The sequence below is a fragment of the Porites lutea genome, chromosome 6 (assembly GCF_958299795.1).
Source record: "Porites lutea chromosome 6, jaPorLute2.1, whole genome shotgun sequence".
In the NCBI taxonomy this organism is placed as follows: Eukaryota; Metazoa; Cnidaria; class Anthozoa; order Scleractinia; family Poritidae; genus Porites; species Porites lutea.
In genome coordinates, this window is record NC_133206.1 from 29,174,581 (window position 1) to 29,184,118 (window position 9,538).

At 37.0% G+C, this 9,538-nt stretch overlaps 1 pseudogene; it reads right to left on the reverse strand.

Annotated features, from left to right (window-relative positions):
* Positions 1 to 5,782: 5,782 nt before the first annotated feature.
* Positions 5,783 to 6,721, reverse strand: LOC140942148 (melanocyte-stimulating hormone receptor-like; annotated as a pseudogene).
* Between the last annotated feature and the right edge of the window lie 2,817 nt (positions 6,722 to 9,538).

Here is a 9,538-nt window from a genome sequence, read left to right on the forward strand (position 1 = left end):
TTAAAAGTTGTACTCAGGGTTTAGCAAAAACAATGAAGTGTTTCAAGCTGACACCGAACTTTAATGAGCCTGTTGAAACTAACTCGCTGACGATTTTAATATGTTTTCAGTAGTAAAGGAAGTCTTGACAGTCGGCAAACACATCAAACTGTGTGCAGTGGGCTGCGATAATTTTGGTGTCCGTTATTTTGACATATTTTTTTCAGGGTTTATTCCCTGGCTTGCTTCCTACAGCATCTTCCGGTAGTACGCAAGTTTTTTCGCCCGGAATTTATATGGATAGACTTTTTTCCCGTTCCCCTTTCAACGTTACTTAATTAACATCCCTTCTGGTGTATAGTACAAAGTGCAATGGTTGCTTTTGTTGCAAAATATTATGTGCTCATAAGGTGAATTTTTGCTATCGCTTGCATGACACCTGTGTTAGGCGGAATACAAAACTTAAGGCATGTATTTAATGCCCAGTTAATCTTCTTAGATACGAGCATTCCTGATTTTTGAAGTCAATATTTTTGCCCTTCAAAATGGTATTTTTACCAACTGGACTGACGACCGATGTGCTGTCAATATAACCTTGGTGCTTACCCAGTATCATGGACACCTGTCATTTCTCTCAATGCTTTTTCGTCTCCATCTCGTCTAGTGTAGAAACAACAACTGACAAAGAAGGCAGCAATATACCGATTATTTTAAACTTTTGCTATAATACTCAGTTACAATTTATACTGGCGCTAGACATAACCTCAAGTAAAGATACAAAAGCCAAACGAGAGCACGAAAAATGTTAGCGCGACCAACCGAATAATGATTGTTCTGAATAGCGACATGAGTATACAGGGTTGGCCAGAGGGGTAGTAAGATACCAAATTACCCGAAATAAACCTTCCAATATACCAAAAAATAAACTAAAAACTCGTGTAAAATACCAAAATTAAGGAAACTACTGTATATTTTATACCCAAAATTAGTCGCGATAAAGTCAGGAGTACGAGGCCTTAGCTTTTAGCACTCCAACAGCTGTGGTGCAACGAGCCATGTTTTGGGGTTCGAGACAATCATTAGAGCTCATCAGTCATTCAGTGAAATTTTTAATTCATCCAGCCTTAAATGACATAGACATTTCTTTATGTTTTCCTGTTAAGAGATATGAAACGTCAGTTGATACAGCCACCCTTCCCCTTCTCTTGTGTATTAAGGCTTGACTTTCAAGGAGAAACATTCCTCTCATCCATCTTTGTGAAACTTGACAAACAGGTTCCTTTCCACGTTTACATTCATTTGATGAGCTTTTCAAGTCTCAGTCACGTGACTCATTTTTGCCTCGTAACAGTCAAAACTTGTCACTGAAAATGGGGAGTACTTAGTCAAACTGTATTCGCCTTATTTTATCGTTTTTCTATGGCTCTTAGTAAGGGCTTTAGAATGCCGCCTTTTAATTATGTCCATGTGCTATCGGAAACCGTCAATTAAGTAAAACAGCTCACGTGACTTAACAAATATACGAATAACTCATAAGGCATAGAATGAATTCCGCTTAAAAAGGCGGAAACGTGTTGAGAACGGTCTTAAGGCCATTTTGACATTCGAAGAGTTTCGAAGTTTTAATATACAAACGTACCCCATTGGAGGGCACGTCAAATGTTAATTTTTCTCAGTTCCACGACTGAAACAATTTTATTGAATTTATTTTCAACATACACGTGCTGTCTTCGCTTCTATGCCCTCAAAACGCCTATTTGGCTTTTTCTATTTTCAATTCCCCTTTACCATTTTTCTGAGACATGTTTATTGCAATCAGGTCTATTGCGTTACGTACGGACTACGCGTATGGTTAAGGGACGGACCATTAGAAAACTTATTGGGGGGGGGGGGGGGGGGGCGGGCGAAGTACAAAAAAAATATTCGCGCAAGGGAAAATTAAATGAAAAAAAATTCATGCAAGCCAATTTATCCTAAAAAATATTCATGCTATGGTCTAAAAAAAATTCATACAAGGAATTTGATAACGAAAAAAAATTCCTGCAGCTCGAAAATTCCCCCCCCCCCCCCCCCCCCCATAGCTTTTCTAATGGTCCGTCCCTAAGATGGCTGGAAAAGATATCCAACTGACTGACGATTCTAATGAGTTTTCAGTGGTAAAGGAAGTGTTGATAGTCAGCAAACACATCAAACTGTGTGGGATGCGGTAATTTTGGTGTCTGTTATGGATGTACTGATGTGCAATAATGACCTTTGTCAATTCTTCTTGTTTTAATTTTTATCAACTTTTTCTTCATAACTTTGAGGAAAAAAAAAATTCTGTTTTTAGTCCTACCACACGAGGAAAAAGGATACAGCAAAGTTGTCTAGTTTTTCAAACAAACATTAGTCGAACTATAATGAGCCAGGTGAAGCTGCCTTACGGACCATTTTAATAACTTTTTAGATCTTAATATGTTGTCGGTGAGACAAGTCTGCATAACTTTTTCTTCATTAACATCGCTGTAAGTTCCAGTAATTCGGCCAATTCAACACAAGCTGCATACATGCTTGAGTCATCAGAAGTTTTCCTAGCAGAGCGTAATACATGTGAGTTATTAACCGAATTCAGATGGCTGGAAAAAGAAACTTGGAAAGGGCCTTTAATTATTAACCAATTAAATTGCTAATTCGTGCGCGGCCAGCTTTGACAGACGTTTGCAAAGAGTTTTCTTGTAGAAAGGAAGTCTTAACAGTCCAAACAGACCAAATGGGTTTGTTTATAATTTTTGGGTCGGTTGAGATAGGTTTCGATTGAGTGAGCCCCATAACTATCAATAATAATTAGGTATAAAATAAAGATATCCATTCTAACTTGCAACTAAGAAAAATGTTCTTTAGAATAGTTTTGATTATAGATCATGTCTTTTTTTAAACGAGCACGGTCCCTAATCATTTTAAACACCTGACTGCTTTTTATGTTAATATATGTTTTATAGCCCTGTATATAAAAATTCACGACACATATAGATTCTTGTTATTCGTATTTTTAATTTTCTTTTCCCTAGATTTCCTGCCAACAGCTCATCCGTTACTAAAGCAAAATAGCAATATGAACACGTTACGTTGTAGTGAACGAAACCCCCTAACCATCTTTAATGCTTGGGTATAGAATATAGATATTCACTATAGCAACAATATTTTTCTACTAATTTGTATTAACACCTCAATTTGTCTTCTTTTAACAAAGCGACCCTAACCATTTTAAACACCCGCTGACTGCGCGCTTTTTATGTTAATATGCGTTTTTAGCCCAGTAAATAAATTCTCGACACACAGATTATTGTTATTCGTACTGTAGATTTTCTTTTTTTTCCTGCCAACAACTCACAGAGCAAGCGAAATATCGACTGTTCGTTGCTGTCTTTTTTTTCAACCGCTTATTTACAACAATTTATTATTGCTTTTTGCAGCCCCAGACGAAGGATAGTAATGTCTAACCAAAATATCGGGCAATTAAATAATACCCTGTCTTTTAGCTGCCAGCTTGCATTTACTTTTAGGTTTTATTCTCATTACCGATCCTTATCTAAAACCAAGATCCGGCTTTACTTCGCGGCCGTTTGCCTTCCATTATTCAGTAACAGTTAGTACTCACCGATAAAGTTCTTGTACCCCTAAATAAATAATAAAGCTACGTTTATCGGGTATATTACATAGTACGATTGTAGAACTTTTTTTTCAGAACATTTAAATGTGGTCGTGTGGATTTTCTTTTACGCCAAAAGGAAACATTTTTTCGTAAAACAAAAACGAATGCCCTCTGACACATGCTACAACTTTTCTTTTGTGACCTGTTTTATTTGGCAAAATGAAAAATGCTGTTGTGTAGTCAATACCCACACAGTAGTTTATAAAACAACTGTCTTGCCACATCTTATACACAACAAATACGTGTACAGCAGAACTTGAATTGCTTACGTCCCAGGCCTTCTTACTATGCGTTTCGTTTACGTTGGCCCCGCGGACTAATGAACCTGGGGACCAAGCAATCTAATACCCTCGCGGGGCTCTGGGGAGGGCAACCCGTAGGATGTGTTAATCATTAAAGAGATGCTTTTACCAGTATCAGAGAGGCAATTTTATTTATGTTAATATGTTGCATGCTCCGAAAGTGCTGGCTTTAAACGTCGATGCGCTTTTAATATCTTTCATTTGCATGCTAATGTTACTTATTCTGAGTTTACACCAAGAAAGAAGTGATAAAAATTTAGTAGGGATGAAATTAAGAGTTTCAGTTTTTTGGAAATGAAATCTCATTATTGAAAACATTAACGCTGATGACGTCATATATAGCCTTTTGTCTTTACCTCATGAATAAAAATGCGGGGGAATCTCATTAAGATAAGGTCATGTACCACTTTTAAGTGGTTCAACTGGTTTGACAGGCTTTGTATCGAGTAACATGTTATTCAAGTTCCATAAGGAGGACGAAGAGGAGGAGAAGAAGAAGAAGAAGAAGAAGAAGAAGAAGAAGAAGAAGAAGAAGAAGAAGAAGAAGAAGAAGAAGAAGAAGAAGAAGAAAAGGAATGAAGCCCTTTAACTCTATTTCTTTATTAGTTCTTTATTCTTGTGTGTTGTTTACACTTCATGCTACTAAATAATAAAGATAACATCTTTGGATTTCTAGATCAGGAATATTTATAATATACTTGCCCCTAAAAAACAGGTGACATGCCTTCATAAAATATGCTTGCAGTACAATATATTTACAGTTAATATCAACGAGGATTCAAGCATGAATTAATAGCTGACAACAGAGAGCTGGAAAGCCCAGAAAACTAACTCGATCAACAGCAGAGTTGCCTTAATGTTTCTTTTACAGTTTGCCTTATTTCTCTGATCTTCCAACAGTACAACAAGCAACAAGGGGTTTAATGACGAGTTTAAGAGAACCATGCTAACTGTGAAATTCCTAGCAAGGTACATCGATAAAGGCATCCCTCTCTGAGGTGTCAAAACGACCGCTATACTATATGGAAGATAACAAATATCCAAAGTTCCCTGCACCCACAGTGCACTGTACACTGCCTCTCTGTATCGAGCTATGTTCTCCATTTCAAAGATTCCAGCTTTTAAAGATTCCTCGTTTTAAAGATTCCCGCTTTTAAAGATTCCCGCTTTTAAAGATTCCCCATTTTAAAGATTCCCCGTTCCCCGTTCCCCATTCCCATTCTCCGATTCCCCGTTCCTTGTTTTAAAGATAGCCCTCTCCGGCTTACGCAGGCACATTTCCAGTACAACTCAGAGAAATTAGTAAATGTCGTTAAAGTCAGTTTTACTATCCGAAGTATTCTTCGAGAAAATAATAAGAAGGTTATAACCACAGCTTGCAACTTTTGAAGACAAATAGCCTTTTGTCTTTATCTCATGAATAAAATGCGGGGAAATATCATTAAGATAAGGTCATGTACTACTTTTAAATGGTTTAAATGGTTTGACAGGCTTTCTATAGAGTAACAAGTTATAATCCAAGTTCCATAAGGAGGAGGAGGAGGAAGAGGAGGAGAAGAAGAAGAAAAGGAATGAAGCCCTTCAACTCTATTTCTTTATTACTTGTTTACGCTTCATGCGACTAAATAATAAAGATAACATCTTTGGATTTCTAGACAAGGAATATTTATAATATACTTGCCCCTAAAAAACAGGTGACATGCCTTCATAAAATATGCTTGCATGCAGTACAAAATATTTACAGTTAATATCAACGAGGATTCAAGCATGAATTAAGAGCTGAGAAGAGACAGCTGAGAAGCCCAGAAAACTAACTCGATCAACAGCAGAGTTGCCTTAATGTTTCTTTTACAGCTTGCCTTACTTCTCTGACCTTCCAACAGTACAGCAACGGGTTTAATGACGAGTTTAAGAAAACCATGCTAGCTGTGAAATTCCTGGCAAGGTAGATCGATAAATGCATCCCTCTCCGAGGCGTCAAAACGAGCACTATATAAAATGGAAGATAACAAATACCCAATGTTCCCTGCACCCACAGTGTACTGTACAATGCCTTTCTGTATCGAGCTATGTTCAGTGGAATTGCTTGGCTCGGTTGTCCTTGAGCAACATGGCTCTGAACATGAATTTGGTTATGACGCAGAGTAACGAAAATTTTTGCGTAAGCGAAGATTGAGGTGACCAGACACAAAGCTGTAACTATGTATAGAAACCATGAAGTTATACGACGATTCAGAAAGAGAGTAGATGTACCGACTATGGACAAAATCCAAAAACCAGTCACAGTCATACATGTTCTTCTATAAGTTACAACTTGTCTGTATCTGAGCCCCAGCAACAAGGCGAGAAGTCTGTCCACGCTTATTGCAGTCAATGTTGATAAAGACACTACACACAAAGTTAAACCTGAGAAACTTGCTGCCAAATCTGCGTAATAGCAAATATCCCACCTTTCGTTCACAACAGAAGTAAAGTAAGTCACATACAAAGGCTCTGCAATGATACCAACACAGAGATCAGTTATCGCTAGGTTTCGATACAGGAGTTTAGACGGCGGATGAAGTGAGGTTTTCTTGTGTAGGGCAACTAGGATCAGAGTGTTCCCCAGAAATGCAGTGACGGAAAAAAAAAATAATAGAGCTGAAAGGAACATAGGCTCGCTCTTTACACCTGTGACAAATTCAGCCAAGCAGAACAGTTCTTGGACAGTTTTATGGTTTTCGTCTTCAGTAAAATTTTCCTGGGCCATTTTCCTCTTCGGCGCAATGACCTTCAAGTGAGAGTTTCATTTATATAATTTGTACTTTTCTAATTTGGGTGAAAGCTGAAATTAACAGATATCATTTCGACATCCCTTCAGTCAAAACTATTTACCTAAACGGGCTATACACATACACGTTAATTTGTCGCGTATAAAAAAATAAATAATGATCAGAAGTAATTTATAGAGTCATAAACATGCAAAAACTGTTAACTAAACGTAAAAGAAAAAGGCTGACAGGGCCAAGAAAGGTCGAGTAAAAAGTTGTCTCAGTCTGTACTTCTTCAATCGAAGCTAAGATCAATTCAGCTGTAATTTTATATTTTTTATTTTTTTTGTCATTTTTAAAATTTTTTATATTCATGTGTACATAGATTATAGATTATATATTTAATTTTTTTATACTAGATTTTATTATTATAATTGTAGATTTAATGCACGTTCGTATTGTGAACGAGCACTTCTGCTCTTAGACGATAACGTGGTTTAATAAATTATTGTTATTATTATTTTTTGCTAATTCTTCTGTCATTATCACGCCTGTAATTATCACGATCCGTGTTTCAAACAAAAACAAAAGAGATGAGTTTTATTTTGTTCTTAAAAGTTGTAGTCAGGGTTTAGCAAAAACAATGAAGTGTTTCAAGCTGACACCGAACTTTAATGAGCCTGTTCAGGAAACTAACTCACTGACGATTTTAATGAGTTTTCAATAGTAAAGGAAGTCTTGACAGTCGGCAAACACATCAAACTGTGTGGGCTGCGGTAATTTTGTTGTCTGTTATGGATGTGCGATAATGCGGACCTTTGTCAATTCTTCTTGTTTTAATTTTTATCAACCTTTTCCACAAAAGTTTGAGGAAAAAATATAATTCTGTTTTTAGTCGTACCACACGAGGAAAAAGGATTTAGCAAAGTTTTCTAGTTTTTCATTCAAACATTAGTGGAACTATAATGAGCCAGGTGAAACTGACTTACGGGCCATTTTAATGACTTTTTAGGTCTTAATATGTTGTCGGTGCAGCAAGTCTGCATGACGTTTTCTTCATTAACATCGCTGTAAGTTCCAGTAATTCGGTCAATTCAACACATTAAGCTGCATGCAAATATGCTTGAGTGATCAGAGCGTAATACATGCGTCTGAGTTATTAACAGAATATACCATTTTCAAGAAAAAGGTAACCCTTTCGTATACCTTCTGTTGACAAATGGTACCCCTTTCGAATACCTATACGGCGAAGGCTCCCCATGTAGGCTATTATAGGGAGTACCCCTTAAGATGTAACATGAATAACACTCGTTTCTTATATATTACGGATATGTTAATTCTCGCCGATATTAATACCTGGTATTTTAACCCTGTTCAGACCTGAGGGGTCTTTGGAGAAAATAAGTATTTAATATTCTATTTTCACCAATTGGTTGCATTACCTTGTCAGGGCGCTAATTAGGTGAATGCACGCAGTTTTTAATTAAAAGTTCTTAATCCTTCTTGTTTCATAACTGTTTATAACCACCCCTTTTAACAAAAACAAGCGGGCATAAACTATCTTACGAACCTACAACGAGACAGAAAACTATTAGAGGTCTCGTGCAATTAGATGATCGACATACAGTACAATAGCCCACGTGTGATATATTAAAATTCTAACATGACTTCGAGGCTTTCTGGTCATTTTTCTATATTTGGTTTGGTTTTCTTTGTGCTCAAATCTCTTCTGGGAATTGCGAGACAATGAAGTCGTGAAAAAAAAAAACTGCAGTTTTGACCCTTAAGCCTCGGAGTCATGTTAGAATTTTAATATATCGAACGTGGGCTTTTGTCAGTCACTCTTAAAAAAACGAACTATTACTGCCCACCTGCCTATCTCTTACAGAGGGTACCGGAGGGGTTATAGCCTCTGTGTTCAGATATTGGGACGACGACATGAGGCTAGAAGAGGTTCGTATAGATCCAAAAAAAGCTACAAAATGATCCACTGTAAAGAAAGGCCCTCTAATGCTTGCTAGCATTTTCTAAGAGATTTAGTTTTGTTAGGAAAAATGCAAATGTTAGTGACTGTGTAGTTAATGGTAAGGAAATTAGATATTAAATAGGGTGACCCTTCATCTTAAATTAAACAGTTTTTTTAAAAAAAGTAATTCCCTCATATTACATTTTGAAAACAAAACGGTTTTTGCGCCTCAATTATTTTTACCTATATATCTAGCAGCTCAGTAGCGGTATAAGCCGCGGGGAAGAGAGGTGTACTTAATCCTTTGATGGGAGAGGCTTCACCAAGAAGGGATACCTTTTTCAGGCTTAAGCTATTAGCCAACGTCGCAGCCGGCCCACGCAACACCATCGGTAAAGTCAACACAGGAGGTGTAGAATGTCTTGCGTCTTTAATTGAGACTGAAATTTAAATACTTAATTTTTCTCAGTTCTTCCCTTATGGGGCTTTTCAAGAAAAAAAAAATTAGTCGTGAGCGATGAGTTATGCGACGAGGCCTAGCTTTTAACGACCCATGTTTCATGTTCGAGACAATCAATAGATCTCATCAGTCATTCATTGAAAATTTTAATTTATCCAACTTTAAATTACATAGACATTTCTTTTTATTTTCCTATAAAGAGATATGAAAGTCAGTTGATGGAGCCACCCTTCTCCTTTTTCATGTTTATTAAGGCTCTGAGTCAACCACGAATTCGGTGGAGTTTGATTTGAAGGAAAAAACATTCCTGTCGGCCATCTTTGGCAAGCAGATTCCTTTCCACGTTTACATTCATTTGATGAGCTTTTCTACTCTAAGTCTCAGTCACGT